This window comes from Cololabis saira, chromosome 15, assembly GCF_033807715.1.
Source record: "Cololabis saira isolate AMF1-May2022 chromosome 15, fColSai1.1, whole genome shotgun sequence".
NCBI lineage: Eukaryota > Metazoa > Chordata > Actinopteri > Beloniformes > Belonidae > Cololabis > Cololabis saira.
The window spans coordinates 26213076-26237074 of NC_084601.1; the positions used below are offsets into that span (position 1 = coordinate 26213076).

Below are 23999 nucleotides of genomic sequence, written 5' to 3' on the forward strand. Positions count from 1 at the left end.
AATTAAAAACCGTGCTTATTAATCACAAAACACAGTTTAAACATTATGACCAAATCCGCCACGACCCGGTGTGTCAGTGCTCACCGCAGACAGACTGCAGCTTCACCGGGACCAACAGCTCGCTGATGTTTGGTGTTGATCCGCGGACCAAACTTGTTAAGAAGCAAAAAACTCACTCTTATCTATGCGGAAATAACGCTGAAATATAAAGAAGGCTTCCTAAACTGTGATCCATGATGAAATAGGAAACTGAAGATGTGCACGCTATATATAAATATATGTAGACTATATGCACTTTGTTCCCTCCAGTTCTGCAGCGCAGCTTCAAGCCCTGCCCACTGCAGGCGTCGACAGACTTTGGCAAGCAGCGTGATGCAGGCGTCCCGAGCCTCCACAGGCCATTTTTGACGCTTTCAGTGTGAATCCAGCATTAGGCGTACCCAGTACTCGAGTTGTAAAATAAAATCAGGGGGGATGGTGGATTTTATCATATGGGGACAGATAATTTGTGCTGATTACAAATAATATAATATATTACAAATAATAGCACTGACCAAAACGCTTGCAGAAATACTGCAGGAATGACATAGCAGCAGTTAAATGCAGCCTTCTGTAAGCTTTAAATATCCACTGGGCTTACATCAAATACATCAAAACACAACAATAAAAAACAGTTTTCTGAACTTATCAATATGACCCTGTCCTTCACAGGATAAGTAAAATGGATCACTGCAAAAACTCAAAATATTAACAAGAATATTTGTCTTTTTTCTAGTTAAAATGTCTCATTTTAGTAAAAAAATCTCATTACACTTAAAACAAGACTCATCACTGGAAAAAACAACAATTTTCACCTGTTTCAAGTAGATTTTCACTTAAAATAAGTAGAAAAATCTGCCAGTGGAACAAGATTTTTTTGCTTGTAATGAGAAGATAAATCTTGTCCCACTGGCAGATTTTTCTACTTATTTCAAGTGAAAATTTACTTGAAACGGGTAAAAATGGTCAAATAAGTTAATTTCTGGTGATGACTCTAAAGTTGAAATAGCAGTAAAACCACATTCATTGATGAAATGACATAAGGGATGGAAAGGGGGATGATTTTGACCGTTTTTATTTCAGGGGGGATGCCATCCCCCCTCATCCCCCCTCAACTCCTGTACTGGGCGTACCCAGGACTTATATAGAAGTGGCTGAAATGAGTTTCCTCTGCAGCGTGGCCGGGCTCTCCCTTAGAGGTACGGCGAGAAGCTCAGTCATCCAGGAGGGGCTCAGAGTCAAGCTGCTGCTCCTCCACACTGAGAGGACCCAGGTGAGGCCCGGGGCGTCTGGGCCGGATGCCTCCTGGACGCCTCTCTGGTCAGGTCTTCCAGGCACGGGCCACTGGCAGGAGATTCCAGGGAAGACCTGGGCCGGACTAAACTTTCCTTTTAAAAAATATGTCATTGTTCAGAAACTTGTCCTAATTCGTTTTCTGGTTGTATTAGTTTTATGTCTGGTCAGATTCATGCCAAAATTACACCTTTTTGGCTTTAGAAACTCCCCTGGGAACATATTGTAAGTATTAAGAGACTTAAGTATTTTATTCTACATAAATGGGGTGTCTGCTTTTTTATTTTGAAAAACACTATGATGTAATTATATCCATTCCTGGCTGCCTTTTCTCTTTGAGTTTCTTTTCCTGTGACACTTCCTCTTTCACTTCCTGTTCCTCATATGTTGTAACAAACGTAAATTTGAGTATGAAAAAGGACAACAGTCTAAATTCTTTGATTGTTTATTTTTTAAACCCCAAGATTTACTTGTCAAAAGCACTATGTCAGGATGACTTATACCAGCGTGTGCTTTGTAGATAACCTAATCTAAAATGTACAAAAGATCAGGGCTGCAGAGGACAAATTCATACATTTCCCTTGCAAGCTTCAATTACAAAAAAAAAACCTACCTAAATATAGATACAATATTTTGAAAGGGAAATCATGATGTTTTTCCCCCTAAATTACTGCAAGATAATGTGACGTTTGTGTCTTGGCAGAAGGATTTCTGACGAGATGCCAGACTAAATAGATTGTCAGACACCAAAGTAATCAGATGATTCACCCTGATTTGGAGGGAACGGATGAAGACGAAGAGCATGGCTTCTGCTCTCGGTGTAGGATTGGAGGTTACCGTAAGCTGATTTTATCTTGTACCTGAACCTTTTAACTGAAATTAGTCATAAGCTTACTGCGGATTTGTGCACTCCAAACTCTTTTAAATCTGCTTTGGTGCCAGAAATAAATGGAGGCTTAAACACATATGTGCCTATTTGTAAACCAAACTTCTGCAGCCATGAATACATCTATTAGTTGTAAAGTAAAGGGAAAAGTCTTTGGTTGCATGTTAAGTGATTGGCTCTCTATTCAAGTGCAGTGGGCTTTAAAATCACAGTCAGTGCGTTTACATGGGAAGTTTAATTCCTCATTAATTCAGAATTAAAATTAAATCCGATTTAAAATGAGTAAAAATTACCATGTAGACACCTAATTCCGAATGAAAATGGCCATTCGGAATTAAACCTAATTCCGAACTAAGTGGCTGGTTTATTCCAATTTTAAATCCGAATACAATAATTCCGCGACCATGTACAGTATACACTCACTCCGTTTAAAATAATTCCGGTCTTTCTGCGCTGCTCGTTCCCTTGCCCGTCTGTCTCCATGACGCTTATATTCCGCGCTGGGCTTGTTTTCCAAACAAAGTTTCAAGATGGCAGCACGCAGTAAACGGTGGTCAAGAGCAGAGACAATTTATTTAATAAATAGCTTGGAGGACCTGGAAATAATTAAAAGAACAGATGGCAGGAAACATAAAAATTGTGAGCTTTTCAAAGTTGTAGTGGCTAGGTTAAATGAAGGAGGTTTTGCAGATAGGATGGCAATAATGTGGTCCTCCATGTTGTTGCTAATCGAGTAAGTTTGTTTTTTTCCGGTAGTCTTTACGTAAATACGTAAAGACTTCCGGCCCCCTATCCAATCAGAACCCTTTCCAACCCCCAGACATTAAGCGGAATTGGATAAAGCCGATCAAACGTGTTTTCCATGTAAACCTCAATTCAGAATTACTACTTCCATGTAAACTCGAAGGAAAATAGTTTAATTATGAATTATTTAATTCGGAATAATTAATTCCGAATTAAAAAACATCATGTAATCGTGGCTAGTGAATGTTTGAAGGCCCAACCGACTTTTGTCTGGTCTTCTGCGTTATTAATTAGGTTGGTTTTGCATTCAAACAATAAATATAGAATGTATTTATTTTTTCTCAATAACTGGGAAAAACTCGGAGAATATATTAGGAAATACATTTTTTAAAACTAAAAAGTAAATTAATGAAAAATGCAGCCTTTTAAAAATGCTTTTTTTATTGAATGTACATTTCCTTTTTCAAAACGTTATCTCTTGGTATGTATTATCATTTTTGTTGTTGTATACAGCATGGGATTTGACATGGTCTTACTGACAGACCCAAGTCGTTGTCTGTGGGGGGAAACGTTGCTGTAAAGCATGAATATATGCCACAGCACTGAAGTTCAAGGCTCTTAATTCATTCTTCCATAGGCTCAAATGCACCCGTACAGTATCAGAAATGCAGGCTTATCAATACTCGGATTATTGATGCTAAAATTTGAAACAAAAGATGTGAGATGTTAAAATAAAAAAAAATAAAAACCTGCTTTTGTTTTGCTTTTTGGTTGTCAGACGCTAAGAGAACAGATAAAAAAATGAGGGAGAGATAGAGGGAAGATATGGAAACTTTCTCTGGCAATGATCATTAGTGAACATGTGAGTGTGAAACACTGGGATCAGCATGTAGCTGAAAATCCTGACATCTCTCTATAGTCTTCTTTGGCCCAACCAAAAATACCCTTACAGTTTTTATTTAACAAAATCTACTAAGTTTGCATTCCATACAGAGTGAAATGAGCTGATATTCAAGTCGCTGCGTCCTGTAGACAAGGAGAAGGTCACAGCATCCCATAAGACTCTTGAAACTGCTTGAAAATGAAGGATAACACAAGATACCAAAAACATGTGTTTCTGGGTGATGCTTACTGTTACTAAACCAACTAGATTCTAGTGAAGTGAAGGTCAGAAAACCTTTTCCAATTAATTTCTACGAGAGGACGCACAAATACGACACACAAATACGACACACAAATACGACGCTACGTTATCATTCAAAGGCAGTAACAATTAAGCAAAGTCTTTTAGTTAAACAATCTCAAAACATTGCAAATGCTGGTGACAGTTTTAACTATTTTTGTAGTAGCTTAAGGATACTCTGGTACTGACCCAGTTATGTACCGTTATCTGAAATCACCTGAACTTGGTTCCTGTCCCTATTATTAACAAGCCAGATGAGTCTTCATTTTTAGTTTGGAGGATGCAGCTCGATCCATTACGTTCTATCCCGGGTCAGAAGGGTCTGCTGGACCCAGGCCAGGTCTCTGCCGAGTGTCTAGTCAATCACAGGGCCACACATTTTCAGAGAACCACACTCACTCTTGGCATCAGGGGCGGAGCAGGTGTCCCAGCCCACTAACCAAGCGTTCTTGGTGGGCCCTTGTGGGCTAAAAATCCCTGATAAAACATAATCGCTAAAAAATAAAATGCCACAGATCAGACTTTAAGACATAGGTATCAAACCGGAGATAAAAATCTAATGACATCCAGTGATGTTGGATTCAATACAGCCGAGTAGCACAATTCTGACACACGTGTTCAACCTACACGACAACAGTTCACAATGTGCGACGGCATGTATTTAACACAATGGCCGAGCCACACGGCGGTCAAACAGCAACAAACAATATAGGAAAGGCCATATATTCAACATTATGACAATGTTATCAGAAATAATTAATATTATGACAGCTTACCATGGTTTCATCCAGCGGTGAGCAGAGAACCACGGCAAAAAATCACATTGAACGATCCAAAATGCAAAAACTTTAATTTCAAATCTGAACTATTTACAGTATGTGTGTTGCCTTTTGCGTGGGCCCCCACACAGAGAAATAAGAAATAAATATGATAATAAGATAATACAAAATGAATTAATGAAATCTATATTTTTTTGAAATGCCAACTTATTTATTTCATATTGGTATATTTATTTATTTCTCATCATTTTTATTTCATAATGTTATATTTTTTTATTAGTGAGACTTATATTTTAATACCACGTTTACATATTTCATGACACCTATTTATTTCATGGCTCTTTTTATTTTATGTCGTTATATTCAAATGAAGGAGTGTGGTTTAATATGTGGGTGTGGCCAGTCGTTAACTTCAGCGGAACATTATTCAGAAATAGTTTAGCAGGTCGTGAATGTGGTTCTTGCATATTGGTGAATCCGATGCTGAGAGATTTGGACTCTAAAGATGCTGTTTTTATGTCTTATCATCTCGCTGCCCTTTTGCCAAATAACTTTATTAGTTGCAAGATGTTCCTTTAACAATTTATTTTCTTTAAGAAACATTTTCTTTTTCAGCATTTTTTTGCCTGTCTCGACTTTTTCGAGATGCATTGCTTCTAAAAAAATGTAAAATGAGCCAGTGTAGAGATAACTGACAAAACGCTTAGCCTTGCACCTTCAGTTTAGATGTTTGCTCTTTTGAGTCCAATAACTTTATTCCTTTTCATTGTTATTTTTTAGTTTAATATATGAAAGCTACAACAATGCCTTTGGCAATTTTCTTTTGCCTCTATGTTTATGTTTATGTTCGTCATTGTTTCTCAGTTGCTAAGTCTGGATGTAGTTGTTGGCCTGACTTCCTGAATAGTGATCATGGATGAGTGATCAGCTGAAAGGTGAGGGTCAGGAGGATGCAACAACTAAAAACAAAACAAAAAAACAGCAATTCTGAGGAAATGGACATCAAAAACTTACAAATATGAATGAACTGATGAAAAATGAAAAATGAAATGTAAATAAAATTGTGATGTGACAAATTTATAAAAGCTTTTTATTTCATGGTTTTATGTGTTTATGTATAAGGGTAGGTAGAAGTATGAGAGCCCCTTGGAAATATGTGTTTTTTGCTTTAATTTGGCATAAAATGTGATGGGAATTTCATCTAAGTCACAATTATAGAGCACCCGAACATACTTGGGCTGATGAGACACAATCACCACTTACTATCTTTAGCAAACACATCCATTAAAGAATTACAGCGCTGTTGGAAAAAGTGAGTGTATAGCCGCTCAGAACTCCTTTGGCAGTAATGACTTTAAGTAAAAGCTTTCAGTAGCTCTGGATCAGAAACATCTGGGGGATTCCTGCTGTGAATGCTTCTCTTGATGTCATTCATATGTGCTCTCAGCGTCTCTTTCTGTGGCGGATTCACTCACATATTTAGGCTCATGGTCCTCTCATCATCTACTAGGACTCAGCTAATTTACAGCCACCCTGTCTTGGTAAACTTAGGAATTCATTTCCCCCTCCATTATCGCAATGGGTTCAGGTCCAGATGTAGAGTGTTCTGCCATGGGCACTTCATGTTCAGTGACATGCGTATGCTTAACTCGTGAGCAGAGATTTTAGACAGTAACAGTGATTTCGTGAAGCTCTTAGCTGGGTTTTTATCAGGGCTGGGGATTAATTTAAATGACAAGAATCGATTTGATTCTGATTCTTAAGATTCAGAATCGATTATCAAGATTTGGTTGAATCCGATTCAATTCGATTCCGATATTGATTTGGGTTAGTGTTATTAAAACTGTTTTTTGAGCTGTTGCATGAATTATATGACTGTAGTTATTATATTGAGATTCAGCAGCAAGTTTTGTCAGCTAATAATTCTGTAAGGACCAATCACCTCCCAGAATGCTGATATAACTGCTTTCAGAAACATTGTGTGGGTCAGAATTATCAAACAGATCCAGGGCAACAAACAGACGGATGAAATGGTTTTTTATTTTTTTCCCACATTCCGTTTTTCCGATTTTTTCCATTTTCTGTCTTTTTCGGGTTTTTAATTTCTGAGAATTTGGTTTTTAGCATTTTATGCAAATGTAACCCCAAGACAGTATATAAAGTACTTAAATATAGACAATTCATGCAATTATAACTGAAAACTTTAATGTTTTCATACATTTAAACATATTTAAAGGCAAAACAACAATACAAAACATCCTTTTTTTGCGCATAAACACAAAAATACCAAAAGTTGTAATGTAATGATGGAAAAAAAATCGATCTTTAGACATACGCATCAATTTTTAGGAATTAATATGAGAATAGATTTAGAATCGGAAAATCGATTTTTTTCAACACAGGCCTAGTTTTTATTCCTCCTTACACTGTGACCTGAGTCTGAAACAGAAGGCAAGAAGATATTAAGAGAGCAAACCAGAGAGATCCAAAAGAGAATTTGTCAATGCAACTATTCTCTTTTTTTTCTTCTTTTTTTCCCCATAAATGTCTGTAAAATAGACTGAGGAACTGCTGTATCATTGGAGAGTATTCCCACTGTATCCTAATTACCAGGCATTGGTAAGATCATTATCTTACGCATTAATTAGGCTACACCAGCTGTAATCTTCTTTAGTAGTCTAATCCTCTTCTAGCTCGGGTTGAGTCAGCAGTGTTAGTCGTCAGAGATATATAGTGGTTCTCAAAGGTTATAAATGAGCTGGCTAATGTATTTGATTTTGATCTTACTTTGTCGTCAAAATACATACTTTAAAGCTCATCTAAACTCGTCACACTTTGACTGGTTAAGTTGCAAATTTGAATAAAAACTGTCTGGAAGTGCCTCGTGTAACATAATGGTGGTAGAAAAGTGAGAAACCATCAGTTATCCCCAGCTGACTGAGGCTTTTGAGCCAAAAGCACATACGACGTCAGGGCCTTTGATGTATCCAGCGATGTATCAGGGCAAAGACCTCTTTCTCCACTTGCTAGCAGTTATTTAAATACACAGAAATTAGTCAGAAACCTTAAAGAGAGCCTGGTCGTACGATGGAGTATTAGGGCCAAACTACAAAAAAAAAAAAAAATTGGAAATTACAAGAATAAAGTCTTAATATTACGAGAATAAAGTCATAATATTATGAGAATAAAGTCGTAAAATTACAAGAATAAAGTCATAATATTATGAGAATAAAGTCGTAATATTACAAGAATAAAGTCATAATATTATGAGAATAAAGTCGTAATATTACGAGAATAAAGTTGTAATATTACGAGAATAAAGTGGTAATTTATGAGAACTCTAACAGGAAGAGCAGTCTTCTCCCTGTGTTAAAATGAGGAATATTGAGCATCTTGTGAAGTTATATTTTTGTATCGGTTTCACAAATAAGGAAATACTTAATCTTTTGGCACATCAGCATTGAATTATTATCAGTATAAGGACTTTAAAACTATTGCGCAAACAACTGCGTCTATTTCGAAGAAGGAACCACACAGACTTGGAAGAAATTGCGTCTTTTGTGGAAGAGGAAAATCTTTATGATCATCCTCATTGTTTCCTAAGAAACAACAAAACATCTGCTGAATGGCAGCAGATGTAACCACCGATAGCCTTGCAGTCGACCACTACTATACTATACTATACTATACTATACTATACTATACTATACTATACTATACTATACTATACTATACTATACTATACCAGACAGCTCCTCTTCCACAAAAGACATATGTGCTCTTCCTGTTACAGATAAATTACGACTTTATTCTCGTAATATTACGACTTTATTCTCATAATATTATGACTTTATTCTCATAATTTCCTTTTTTTTGTCTTAGTTTGGCCCTAATACTCCGTCGTATGATCGTGCTGAGTTGCCAGTGATTTTATAATGTCACTGTGGACATGTTTTTGTATTTCCTTTCTCCCCACGTGCTCATTTCCATGCACGCAATGTCCTTTCAGCTGCTATTGTTCTGTGTTCTTGGGATTACAAAAAAACTATGGATGGTAACTAAAAAGGTTCTGGGATCAAAATCAATTATTCTTAGTTAGCATATGCAAAATTATGTTTGAATTAGAGATCATCATTTCTGACGGATGATATAACAAACAACTTACTTGGACAGACCTCAATACTGGCAATTAATTTCCTTTTGGAGGAAAGGATTAATTAACTACAACTGAACTGAATTGATTTGATAGCACCTAAAAAGTGATGGTCCGTCACTTCAAAGTGTCCTAAACAGCTCTATAATAATTGACATGTCCGTGTAGAAACTCACCCACCAAGCATGGTTGGTTGAGCATCATTCTGGCATGTTTCCTCCTTGCATTACGCATTAAATATCCGGAGCTGACCAGTTCTCACCAGCTTCAAACAAGTTGAACTGGACTGAGTAGACCTGACTTGTGCCTCTACTGTGAGCCGATGGGCAAATTGACTTCAAGCGCTGTGGAGTTTGCTCTGAGACAAAGTTATTTATGAGATTAAAGGCTTGTTTTTTTTCCCAAGAAGCTGTTATATTTGCACATTTGTAGCATGACTTGTTCTCAATATTGGCATGTTGCCTAGTGTTTCTTTTTGGGGTGTGGATACCAATGTCTTTTTTGTGAGGATTCGCTGGCTAATATACGAGAAAAACTTCAGGATTTAATCTTCCCCTATTTAATCTTTGAGGTTAAAGTCTTTACATTTAGCTGATTACTATTCAGTTGAGACAAGTTAAAGATTGAAAGTATGGGGAAAGGTATCAGTTACGCAATGTTGCTAATATGATGCCATATAAATGCCAGCAGATCTCAGGAGCCACCGTGAGATACCCTGCGGGAGTGGTGTGTTCTGCCAGCTACAGCAGCATTCATTTAAGGCGCTTTTCCACTAGTACCTACTCAGCCTGACTCAACTCGCCTCGGTTTTGTGCTTTTCCACTAGGGGTCGAGGCGGGTCAAGGCCAGGGGCACCTCCAAAAATGTTTCATAGAGCCAGATGGGGTCACTTAAAATCTTGGGGTGGACACCAAAACTAAAAGCCATCATTACAGGATTTTATTATACTGTTGTAGTATACAGGCTGAGAAATGCTTAAAGAAACACCTACTGATATACTTAGGTTTATTGTGTTACATTTAATGTTACTAATGGTCTAATGTGCATAGACTAATAGTACTAGTGTGAGTGATGGCAGATCAAGAGCAGCTTCCTGGACTTGGCTGGCTGTGCATTTGGCCCAAATGATTTGGGATGAAACGCATAACTGAGGGTAGAATCTATGTGACCAGCTAGTGTTTTTATTTATTTTTAATTTTTTTATTGAGGCAAGTGGAGTGGTCAGTGGGGTGGCCAGCAAATTTGTAGGACGGGCCGTGGCCACCCCCTGGTGGCGCCACTGGTCGAGGCGTGCTGAGTAGAAACTTTATCTGTAACTATTCTGCCGAGGTTCTAAGCGGCTGAGTCGGCTGTATCTGACGTCATCACACTACAGGCCACTGATTGGTCGGGGGGTTGGAGTCAGACGTCTGAGTCAGGATGTGGAAATCAGTGAAAGAGAGACTCTGACGGCTTCTTGTATTTTGTTCAACAGGCAATAGCAGCAAAAATCTGTTTCATGATCCAACTCTGAGGTGCAGATGTTCATAAACCTGGTGGCTGAGGAGAGAATTAAAAAGGGATCTAGACGGGCGATAAGGAACGACCAGATCCACCAGGAGCTCTGACTTTTCAGCAGCGCCGAGACAAACAAACAACTAAAAAGCATCGCCGCTTGAAGCTTCTCTCACTCTAATTTTTTAACTTGATATCGAACACAAGCCACAGACCCAGCAGCACATAAATCATCTCCTCCAGGTTCTACATCTTTAGTGTTGGTGTCTTCTCCGTTTAGATCACACAATCAAATACGTCACAGCAGCTTCACTCCAACCTCCTACTTCTGATCTGGGTATTGAAAATAAATGAGGGCAAGGCGAGTCGAGTCGGGCTGAGTAGGTACTAGTGGAAAAGCGCCATTAGACGTGGCAGTGTTACCTGTAGGATATAGAAAGGTAGCTATAACCTAATTTGGACAGCAGGCAGTTGTGTGAACCTGAGCTTGGCAATGGGGCCTAAAAATAGAATTCCACATGTTTCAACACAATGCCCTATTTCTGTTTTGTTTTGCCTGAAACATCTTTTCGGGAACATTTTCAATTTCAACAGCACATGCTGCTTTGTTGTGGTTTTTGTGTGCAAAGACTGCAACTACAACAGAATTTACTTTTATTAGAAACAAACGTATGTCTGGCCATTATCTCTGCTTATGGATTCTTTATATTTTTTTATACAAATCTTCAACCAGAGGATGCTGTTGCATTTGAAACCACTATAATCCTTTTCAGTTTGATGCCTGTGTAATGTTGCCTCAAATGCTGTATCGTCTTCCTTTTTTCAAGAAGTCCAGGCCAAACCACACTCTGCACGTCTCCTAAGAGTCTACATGCTAAATGGGCCTGTCTGCATTTCAAACATGTGAGCCATTTAAAAATGGCCCATTACTAGGAATGTAAATATAAAATTGGGGACCTTGTTGGGTTATTGAAATATTTCTCAGAAAACAAATGAAAACAGGACATTTGTATTTTTTTGCTGAGAGGTCATGCTCTGGGTCTCTGGAATGAGCATCGTGACAACGTGTATTGTGATAGACGCTATATCAATTAAATTGAATGAGCTTGACTGATTCCAGTGCTGGGTTTTGGGGCATCCGCTGGAGCTCTTAGCTGTCTTTGGGCGAAAGGAAGTGGTACACCATTGAACAGGTGGCCGCTTCATCACAGGCATGCAGTCATTGGCCACGGTTACATGATGTTTTTTAATTCAGAATTAATTATTCTGAATTAAACTACTTTCTTTCGAGTTTACATGGAAATAGTAATTCCGAATTGAGGTTTACATGTAAAACACATTTGTTCGGCTTTATCCAATTCCGCTTTAGGTCTGGGGGTTGGGAAGGTTCTGATTGGATAGGGGGGCGGACCGGATGTTACGTCTACCGGAAGAAAAACAAACTTAGCCGCTACAACTTTGAAAAATTCACAATTTTTATGTTTCTTGTCATCTGTTCTTTTAATTATTTCCAGCTCCTCCAAACTATTTCTTAAATAAATGGTCTCTGCTCTTGACCACCGTTTACTGCGTGCTGCCATCTTGAAACTTTGTTTCGAAAACAAGCCCAGTGCGGAATATAAGCGTCATGGCGACAGACGGGCAAGGGAACGAGCAGCGCAGAAAGACCGGAATAAATAAACCAAATAAACCAGGCACTTACTTCGGAATTACAGTGGGGAGAAGAAGAAGAAGTTTAATTCGGAATGGCCATTTTCATTCGGAATTAGGTGTTTACATGGTAGTTTTTACTCATTTTAAATCGGATTTAATTTTAATTCTGAATAAAAGAGGAATTAAACTTCCCATGTAAACGCACTGATTGTTTATTTGAAATACAGTAACCCCTGGCTATAACGCGGTTCACTTTTCACGTCTTGCTGCTTCACAGATTTGCATTGTGCATCGTGTTCTGCATTCTGATTGGCTAAACAGTCTCCCCGCTTCTTCACTTCCTGTGTCAATAACGTTGGTCGCTTAGCAACAATGCTGAGAACGGTCAATGACCTTCAGCGAGCAGCTCAAGAACGGGATCCTTTGATGAATTGTTCATTACAGTTCTCAGATGTAATCCATGGTGGCATGTCGGTTTATAAGAATCTTTTTGCCCAGAAGAAAAAAGAGCGACAACAACGACCCATAACTATGTTCTTCTCTGGAAAAAACACACCTGCACCGCGGGCTTTAGAAGAAAAAGACGCTACAGAGCAACAAGTCAGGATGCAGTGGCTCAGAAGAGCAGTGAAATATGCGCCAGTCACAATTTGTTCTACTGTACTTACTGTAATTTTTTTCACAATAATTTTTCATTTTTTCCCCGTTCAAATCCAATTAATCATGTTGGCATCAACACTAAAAATGAGCAGAAAAGCTAGAAGGGCCCTTCGTAAACCAGCATAACACAACTGTTAAACACTAGGCCCGGTTTCACAGACAAGGCTTATATCAAGCCAGGATTAGGCCTAAGTCAGACTAGTAAAGCTAGGTAATTTAAGTGGCTTGCATGAGCGTGGCTTACATTTGTCTTAGTTAGTCCCAGACTGTGGAGTCCTGGAGTAAGCTTAAATGAGAACGCCTCATTAGCTTAAGTGGGAGCACAGTCTGTTAGCTTAATGGTGCTCACAAAAACCTGGAATGGAATTCAGGACAGTTTTGCTGGAGGGAATTTTGACACCAAACATGGCTGAAGCTAAAAGAACACGCTCAAAGAACTATACTGAGTATGAAAAAACTCTACTTAAACAAATTGTGGGAAATCATGCTGTTATTGAAAGTAAAGGTCATAGTGCTGCTATTGAACATAAGAAGAGGAGTGCTTGGGCTGCCATTTGCAGTGAATTCAACTCAAATGAAAATGAAAATCTAATGAAATTAGAAGAGAGAGCTGTTCAAATAAAGATGCAAGAGATAGCTATGTAATGTAATGAAATATGTTATGAAAATAAATGTTTTCTCACTTGACAAGAGTGTGAGTATTGTAGTCACAACAACCTACATTTTAGAACAGCCTTGGTTGAGTTTCTCATTTAATTTTTCAGCACACTATTTATATATGTTGTACACAACCAACACTATTAAGGCAAAAACAAGCCATAATCAATGCATTCCATGGTTAAATGTATCTTTTTTCTAACTGAAGTGCTGCAATGTGAAAGCAGCTCTGAGTGCAAGTCCTCGTTGGTTATTTTCTGCCACCGGCATGGGCACATCTGGATCATTCTGGTCTTCCACTGGAGGGTCAGGACAATTATGCTGCTTCAGGTAGTTGTGCAGCACAGTTGTAGCAATGATCACCTTGCAGCATCTTCTTGGCTCAAAACGAAGTGTATTGCGTAAACACTGGAATCGATTTTTCCACACTCCAAACATACGCTCGATCATCCCTCTAGTGCGAATATGAGCTCTGTTGTATCTTTGCTGCTCAGTTGTTGTAGGATGTGGCCAAGGTGTGAATAAATAGGAGCATATCCACTGTCACCAAGTAGTATTCCAATATGTTGCCCTCTCTCAAACTGAGCACACAATGAAGAGTTGTGAAAAATCCTTGAATCATGTGTTGCTCCTTTCCAACGGGCAACAATGTTTGAAAACTCTAAATTTGGAGTGCAAACAGCCTGAACATTGATGGAAAACCAGTTCTTACGGTTCCTGTACTCCTCGGCATCAGGAGTTGATGGACACTTGATTTCAACATGACATCCATCAAAACAGCCAATCACTCCTGGGAAGTTCCCAAATTCGTAGAATCGCACTTTATAGTATAGCTCAGCAGCATCAGGGAACTTAATGTACAGATTTCTCAGTTCACAAATGGCACTGCAGACACTGTGAACTATTGCTACACACTGTTGCTTTGCTGACACCACACAAATCACCAGTTTCATGATGAAAGGTTCCAGATGCCAAGAATCTCAAAGTGATCAGAACTTGGAGAGAACTGGGTACAGGCCTTCCTCTTTGAGACATGGAGGAAAGTCTAGGCTCAAGCAAAGTAATTATCTCCAGTACATCTTCTTTGTACATACGAAAGCGGTCTCGGAAAGTTATTTCATCAAACTGATTCAATGGATGACTCCTATCCACAAGTATTTGTCTGGCTGGCCTCTGTAGCGAATATTGGTCTTCATTTAGATATTCCAAATACTCCATGCTCCCAAACCATCTGTGCTCCCTTTCACAAACAGTACTAAGCTGAAGTTAAACCTTCCTCTTTGCAGGATTAATATAAACTTCAATTTAGTCCTAGAGTAGCTCTAATCCACCCTCTTGCAATTGGTTTTGTTTAATCCAGAACAGACTAAATCTATGACTATTTTAAGATATGTCTGTGCAAGTGACTTAAAGTTAAGCCAGCTCAAACAGCATTTTAGTCTGAGACTAGGCTTAAGCCTTGTCTGTGAAACCGGGCCTAAATGTGTGAACCCAGATGAATAGACAAACAGAGGCACAAACACAGAAATGATTACACATTCACAGTGCTGGAGAAAAAAACGTAAGCCGAGTCTTGAAGTTAATAGCTGATCAAAGTTCGTTTGGCAGTTACTAAATTCTTCAGCTCAGGGCTCCAGACTAACTTTTTTCACTAGAAGCACAGTAGCCCCTAACTGAAAATTTTTAGGGGCACAATCAGAAATTTTAGGAGCGCACATCGTTTATCGACACGCTAACCAAATTTTTACATTTCTACTACATTTCAGTGTATTAGTAATACGTATTTCATAATAGATTAATGAATTACCACAATGTGCTGTTTCAAATGCAGTGTTGCATTTTATTGTGCACTTTTAAAGATGCCGCGAGATTGTAGACATGATCCACCATGGAATTTTTCCTTTGCACAGATAGCATTGCCAGCTCCAATCTACAATTACAATGAATAGAACTTAAATGTAAAGATGCATTGTTAAGGCTACTACCCTACTTTTATCCTGAAGGTTCACATGTAACCTACCTATGTGGCATGCAATGAAATGGGACAACGTAAGCCCCTGCCTCAGCTTGGAGGAGGGCTATGACCCCTCCTTTGTGCCCAAGATTGACAGCTGCACCATCAGCCCCCATGGCAACTGTGTTCTCTAACCACTCTGTGTCTGTCCCTAGATGCTGGAAGGCCTCTTTGGTGGCATCATATACACCTTAAAATGAAAGCACATGTTATGACTATGGAATAACATTAATCTATATTACATTCACTGGACATAAACACCAGTTATCTGAACTAGGGGCTGCAGCTATTGAATATTTTAGTAATCGAGTATTCTACTGAAAATTCCATCGATTAATCGAGTAATCGGATAAAACATATTTTTGTTTAGTTAAAGAGAGATTATAAATATACATAAGATGTTAGATGTTAATTGACATCACTAAGACTAAATTATATAATACAGTAGGTTCATGGCTGTGCATTTAAAAACCCTGAACTTACACCAGTTGACCAAATTCACTGCCTTCACTCAAATAACTAAGGATCTTACCAAGAAATATTCTTATTTCTAACCTAAAAATGCCATTACACCTGATAACACACATCACTTAAAAGGTTAGGTGTTTTTCCCACGTGTTAAAATTGAACTTTCATTTGTGTCAAGCTAATTTTAAGTTCTAGTTACGTTTTAAGTTAGAGTTTTGAGTGTTCAAAATAAAATTATGAGACCTGCTGTATTGGAGCACATTTTCTTTTAGTTAAAACTGTAGCGGGGACAGATGTTTAGAGGAACCTATGTATGTACCGGGTGAAAGCGGATTTATGGTTCCGCGTTACAACAACGCAGAGCTTACGCCGTAGGCTACGGCGTAGGCTCTGCGTCGATTTAGGGGCGGAACCATAATTCAGGCTTTAGGGGAACATATCGGAGAACAACCAGAAGAATATAGAGTGGATTCAAAATAAAAGTTAAGCACTGAGCTACATGTGTCTCCCGTCTGGGCCATTGCAGACTCATTGCCTGAGCAAGATGTTACTAAAACCAAACATACCCGCCATCTCTTTCTTCTAACTTTATGTGCGCGGCGGCAGCGCGTTGTGTCACATTAAATGTAGTCCGGGCGTAATACCTGCTTTGAGCTGGTGAAATTAAACAAAAAAAATAAATAAATAAATAGATAAATTAAACAATTCTTCTGCATGATTTACAGCCTCTTGCCTTCTAAAAGCAGCCGACAGTGGGGTTGCTTTTTCAGTTATTAGCATATCTCGACGTACTCTATGCTTGAGGCTTTGATTGTGTTTAATTATGGTATCGTGTTTAAACTGCGAAGTGCCTTCACTGTCGGCAAACTTCGTGTTCCCCGCAGCTTTGGGGTACCGACTGCAACATTCGCAGTTCATGGTGTTCGTCTCCTTACAGTACCTCAACCAGGAGAATTCTCGCAGCCAGTCTTGTCGAAATGAGGGAGTTCAAAACTTTTTTGCCACTGTAGCCTGTGCCTCTGACTCGGAATCATCATCCGACTGTGGCTGTGCCGTTTGCACTGGCACACTAGCAGCAGGCCGGAAAAATGTGTCAATTGTTCGCTTCATCGTTCAAACGCGGCACCTCTCCTCTCGACTACTTTACGGAAGTCCACACTTAATTATGTGTAGGCCGTAGGCCCTTCCCCCGACTCATTCCCTTTCACACTCATTGGCCTGCAAATATGCGGGTTCATTGACGCACCCCTTCCACATTTAACGTGTAAAAAAAAAAAAAAAAACACTGGCAAATTTACTGGTCGCACGTGTGCGAGTGGACATGAAATTCAGTCGCACATACTCAAATTTTGGTCGCAAAATGCGAGCATTTGGTCGCAGTCTGGAGCCCTGCAGCTCAGACATCTTTGTGTGATGTCCACACCATCTGTATGAGCATGAGGTTGAGGACAGCCATCTCAGTGTCCTGTTATGGCGCTTTTGCATTAGTCTCACTTCTCCCCGGTTCTACCCGCTATGGCCCCGTTTTGCGCTTTCGCACTAGGGCTGAGACGGGTAAAGCCGGTCCAAGTCGGTACTTTTTTCTGTAACCATTTCAGCCAGGTTCTTAGCGGGCTGAGAAGGGACTATTTCTGAGGTCACCACCCTCCTCGCCACTGATTGGTCAGGGGGCGGGGACGTCACCACCCTCCGCGCCTCTGATTGGTCGGGGGGCGGGGCCGTCAGACGTTTGAATCAGGAAGCGGGAGTCAGAGCGAGGCGACCATGGATGTATTATATAAAACGGAGGCGACCCGCGGCTCGCGGCGATTTTATTATAAAGCACAAAACGTCTGTTTGGTGATCCAACTCTGAGGTGCAGATGTTCATAAACCTGGTGGCTGTCGAGAAAAAAATAAAAAAGCGATGTAGACGGGCTGTTTTACTCTCAGCCGCTCCGGCTCCAGCTGATTTCTGATCAGCGCTGACATGAACAAAGGTGTTGCGCAATCGAGTACGTCACAGCAGCTTCACCCAAACCTGCCCGCTTCTCCCCTGGCAGTGCGAAAACACACAGTGGAACCGTGTAAAGCCGCGCCGAGCCGAGTCGGGCCAAGTAAGTCCTAGTGCAAAAGCGGCATTAGATACCAGTTAGACCAGTTTCTGCAGTCTTATAAAATCATTACATCCCACACTGAACGACTTGGATCTGCTTACCATATTTTCTGCACTATAAGGCGTACCTAAAAGCCTTTAATTTCTCAAAACCCGGCAGTGCGCCTTATAATGCGGTGCGCCGTATATAGGATCATTACGGTAATTTCTGTTATTGTAGTCTGGGGGATTTTGGGTACTGTAGTTGATGTCTCCGGAATAACGGCGCTAAAAACGGCCCTAAAAAGCTGTAATTTATTACAGTCCCATATCACTTGTGTAAAGACCCCCTTTAAAGAGACACGTTTACGACGCAAAGTTCAAATTCAAGGCTATCAGCCACGCGGATTGCGTGGCAGCGGTGGATGGCTTTCTTAATCTTTCAATTAATAAGTCAGCAACTGCCCCTACTGGCCACACAGAGAAGCAATTAAAGGTCAAAGAGCTGCACAGTTGCAGCAGTGTTGTTTACATCATTCTCCAAATGAGAAATCTCTCTCGTTTTTAACTAGCTAACGTTAGCTCATTCGCTACTATAGGCTGCACGCGCACACAACGTCAAGGCTAACTTACTAACTTGAGGAAACTTTTCACAATTCCCTTGACACCAAACGTTACACTACACTAAGACATGCAAACATACTTCGGTTTTTTCTCCTCTTCATCTTTCATCCTCTTTCTTTACTCTGCTCCTGACGGATAAGTCAGTTTTTGTGACATGGTGGGCCTTCAACCGACTCCCCAGATGCGAAGTGCTGTGCGCAACAATGCACGGCTAAATGAACACATTAGCAGTGGAGCTCTGGAGCCGAGAGGCAGCAGTCAATATGCCACCAGTCGTCTACTCTAATCTGTTAACATACTATTGTTTATGTAATAATATTAATTACTGTGTTTTTGTACAATAACATAACTTTGATAATGTATGAATCATCACTCACACATAATTTTTTTTTTTTTAACTCTTGGGCGCCCCCTAGTGGTCACGGAGCCCTAAGCAGCCGCTTAGTTCGCTTATGCCTTGGGCCGGCTCTGCCATACATAATACTCTGTATGATTCATAACATCTCAACTTTTTTCTTGTCATTCCACAAAACCCTTTTCAAATAGAATTGCAGATCACCAAGGTGCTGTGTTTGTTTGTAAGAGCAGTGGTGTGGTGGGCTCTGGTTTCGGCTGCAGGGGGAGCTGTGAAGCAGCGGCCCTGTGATGGCAGCAGCAGAGCGGATGCTAAGCCGCCATCACCTGAACCGCTCGTCCGTGGCAGCCCCCAACCCACACCCCACCACCTCCAGTGCTACAGCTGGACACTGTTTATCATAGGGCCTTACGTTTTATTACAGGATGTGGCAATCTTGTTCACCACTGCACTTTGTATGCAACTGCAAATTGCCCATCTTTATCTGCCCGCAGACTTTCTCCATGGTTAGTTTTTATATATAAATCTCTTCTTGGGCTGGTTCCTACTTATCTATGTTCATACATGTGTAGAGACGCTAATCCTTACAACCTACGCTCACAGGATGTCCTCCGCATGTTGGTTCCTCGAGCCGACACTGAACTTGGAAAAAAAGCCTTCAGATATGCTGCTCCCTGACCTTCAGAATGATCTGAGGTCACCTGAACTGATACTCTGGGGGAATTTCATTCCATTTTAAAGGATCGAGAAACTAGTTCTCTTGGCCAATATGATTGTTTTTAATCGAATAGTACTGATAGGTTTTATATTATACGGACCTGTCGTGTTCCTGAGTTTATGTTGTATGTTATTTGTGTCCCTGACTATAGTGTGTGACTGCTGTTTGTTGTTTTTTTTGTTCGCTGTTGTAACACTGTTTCTGCTGCCCTCTTGGTCAGGTCACTCTTGGAAAAGAGATTTTAATCTCAATGAGTCTTTACCTGGTTAATTAAAGGAAACTAGCTTTCCTCGTTGGCATGCTGTCATGGAGGTCCTCCATATCGAATTCCTTTCAGATTGTTGAATCATTAAACTGACATGTTTGCCAGTTTCAGAGATTTCTCCAAGCCTTTAGCTGTTTGTTGTGGTTCTTCCGTTCCCCTTTTAAGTTTCTGTGTTGTGTCATTTCAGTCATCTTGGCTTAGGGCCACTTTCTGAAAGAGAAGCCACAGATATAAACTGTGTCTATTTGTAGACAAACTGTGTTTGTCAAACTGTGCACTGATGGATGCCTAAATACTCTAGCCTTTGCTGCTCTTGATCAGGCATTTTAGAGATGTAGTTTTTGAGATGGATGTCAAACTTAAAATGCTTCAGTGTCTTTAATGAGTCAAAGTAGTTCCAAACCATACCTCCAAACTCATTTCATTAATTGGGCTATGGGTATAGAGGGAATGTGCATGACGTCACAGATGCGACTTCACAGCGGGTTACGCCCACTGAGTGGCAGAAAGACTGAGTGGCAGCATTGTTGGGAATAAAATATGGGTTTCTTAGATCGTTTCTAATAAAACCAGAATGCCGTGTTCCCAATTTTCGTTTGAATTGAGGTTGTATGAGGGGATTATGCAAATAATGTCAAATGCAGAACATGAGCGAGTTGAACAAACTGGGCTGATTATAATATCTATGTGGAAGGACAGACTTTCTTTGTGATTTAAAATTAAAGACTGGCAGAACTTAACAGACTCTCACCTGCATTCACAGTACTCTTTGTCACGCGCCATAACTAAGATAAGCATCATTAAATAGAGATACTTTTGTTGAAACAATCACCACTTGACCTATTTGCATCATTTATCTTTGGCTGCTTTGAATATGTGCCCACTGAGTCTGATTTTTAAGCACGAGACTGATAAAGTAGTGCAGAGTTTCTAATCTACAGATTGTTGCAGTTGTTAGTGTTTTTTGCGGTTTTTATGTACTGTATGTACTGTGTGCATCACATCATTTTGGATTCAGAGATTTGAGTTTCGACTTTAAGGCACAAAGTGCATACTTTGATCTGTTGTTTCTGAAGCAGATAACCTTTGATGCCATCCCTCTGGTGACAGTTACTTCCTTCACCATGAAACACAGGCAGTGAACAGAAGCAGCGGTTTATCACACATGTATCATCTGTTCAGTGTCTGCCTGTGCCAGCATATGTTTCTAAGCAGCTGCACATTTTTTGAGTGAGGCAGACTGGTTATTTTTATGCTGATGTGCAGGCACAAAAGACACAGCGTCAAGGACTTTAAAAACAACTTTGTGTAAATTAAAGTACAGTACACCTGAACCCCCAGACTTCTTAAACCATCTTGGCTTGTCCATGAGAGTTGATCATCCTCACCAGCAGCTAACTTTCAGTTTCTAGGGAGCTCACCGTGAATAGGTTTATATCTGTCTCAAACTGAGTTTAACTATGCTGTCATCTAAATGACAATACATTCATTTTGTCCCTGTTTTTCTCTTTCATGTGACTGGATCATTTCAAACAACCAAAGGCACCAATACAGGTAAGGAACATTTCATTTTTATTCCCTGCTCAGTCAGAATTCTTTCTTTACTGTTTTTCCTCTTCTTGTCTGTGTTTCACAGTGGCCACGGTTACAATGTTTTTTAATTCAGAATTAATTATTCCGAATTAAACTATTTTCCTTCGAGTTTACATGCAAATAGTAATTCCGAATTAAGGTTTACATGGAAAACAAATTTGATGGGCTTTATCCAATTCTGCTTAATGTCTGGGGGTTGGGAAGGTTCTGATTGGATAAGGGGGGCGGACCGGAAGTTACATCTATCGGAAATTACGTCTACCGGAAGAGAAACAAATTAGCCGCTTAGCCGCTACAACTTTGAAAAGCTCATAATTTTGATGTTTCCTGCCACCTGTTTTTTTAATTATTTCCAGGTCCTCCAAGCTATTTATTAAATAAATAATCTCTGCTCTTGACCACCATTTACTGCGTGCTGCCATCTTGAAACTTTGTTTGGAAAACAAGCCCAGCGCGGAATATAAACATCAACGCGACAGACGGGCAAGGGAACGAGCAGCGCAGAAAGACCAGAATTAATTTAAAGCAGAATGAGTGTATACATGATCGCAGAATTATTCTATTTGGATTTAAAATCGGAATAAACCAGCCACTTACTTCAGAATTAAGACCCCGTCCACACGTAGCCGGGTATTTTTAAAAACGAATATTTCCCCCCTCCGTTTATAAAAAAATTTGCATCCACACATAACCGAAGATCTGCGTTTTCGACCACATTCATAACCTGTAGATCATCTGCGGCTCCCGGGAAGCTGCACCTCCGCGGGCTCCGCGGCGGCTCCGCGGGCACCGTAGGGTGCGCGTTGCCGCGTAACCTACGGTTGTAGGCTCTGTGTCGGTGTAACGCAGTAAGCGGTGGTCAAGACCAGAGACCATTTATTTAATAGCTTGGAGAACAGATGCTGGATCATCTGTAGTTCTGTAGTAAACAAAAGGCGCACGTCAGAGCAGATTTGTTGTTGTTTTGGCGCATAATGTGACGTTCGAAAACGCAAAACTCCGGTTGTGTGTGTCTACACGCATCTACATAAACGGAGTTTTCAAAAATCTTCACTTTGCCCGGAGTTTTTTTAAAGCTTCGTTTATTTGCGTTTTAGTGTGGATGACAGGTCAAAACGTAGGAAAATATCTCCGGTTTAGCAGATATCCGCAGATATCCGGCTACGTGTGGACAGGGTCTAAGTTTAATTCGGAATGGCCATTTTCATTCGGAATTAGATGTTTACATGGTAATTTTTACTCATTTTAAATCGGATTTAATTTTAATTCTGAATTAAAGAGGAATTAAACTTCCCATGTAAACGCACTCATTGTGATACTGTGTTTTTCTGTTTTTTGGACAACTTGAATGAAACTACATTAAATCAGAATCAGTATGTGCTTTTCGGGTATAGGATTGTTTATTTCTCTAGTAAGTCTGAATGTTGAGCCTCAGTTTCTCCTTTGGGTTGTTGCTGAAATGCATCAATAGTTCTAAAAAGATGGTATAATATATCTTCTCCGGCCCTCATAATCATGGATGCTGATAGAAATCCAGGTGAGCCTGAATGCATCACTGCAGAGCATGGGAGAATATCCTCACCACTTATTGGTCAGATGTTTGGAAAAAGTAAAATGTGGGACAACGATCCTGTGTCTGCTGTGGATCATACCGATGTACTGCTTGATTTGTGACAGGATTAATCTTCGTGGACGTGTCATCATCCTTGTGATTCTTTATAAATGTTTTATATTAGGTTGCTTTCAGACCTGAGGCCGGTTTGTTTTGTTCATCGATACAGTTGTTTAGTTTTTCGTTTGTGGTGTTTGTGTTCAAAAGGCAACCGTCTGTAGCGGTTCAAAGCTGTTAACAAATGCCATGCGCGAACCAACTGTTCTCTCATTGGTCAGAAATGAACGCGGAAGGAGTTTCCTCTTCCGTACCCCGGGAAAAACAACAACTATGGAGCATCGTAAGCGAGTGTGGCTAGTTTGTTTCTGTGTGTTTCTGTTTGCTGTGTGGATGATGTTCTCACTGCAAACGAACCGCTCCAGGTCTGGAATGGAAGCGAGCCGAGACCACTTCTCCTAGGAGATCTCGGTTCGCTTGTTTTGTCCCGCATCCGAGCCCGATTGCTCTGTTCACATATACCAAACAAACTGATCTTTTGGGGGGAAACGCTCCCTGTTTCGGAGCAACTGCTCCAAACGGGACAGGTGTGAAAGCACCCTTAGTCACTCTTGCCAAATAGGTCAGTTGAGAATGAAGCCCAACCATGGTTGGAGAGGAACTGCAGTTACTGAAGGTATACGGTGAAACGGAACAGGACCTTTTCGGATAACTCCTACACATCTTTTAACTATGCGTT

General features: G+C 40.1%; 1 protein-coding gene across 4 annotated transcripts in view; it reads left to right on the forward strand.

Annotated features, from left to right (window-relative positions):
* Nucleotides 1-23999, forward strand: part of thrb (thyroid hormone receptor beta) — a 156326-nt gene that overhangs the window by 31256 nt on the left and 101071 nt on the right. The window contains exon 2 of one of the 4 annotated variants that reach the window (XM_061741182.1): nt 21601-21612. The exons of the other annotated variants lie outside the window; for them this stretch is intronic. The gene's annotated coding sequence lies outside the window, so the exon portion shown is untranslated. The remainder of the gene's footprint in view (nt 1-21600; nt 21613-23999) is intronic. 4 annotated transcript variants of the gene reach the window in all.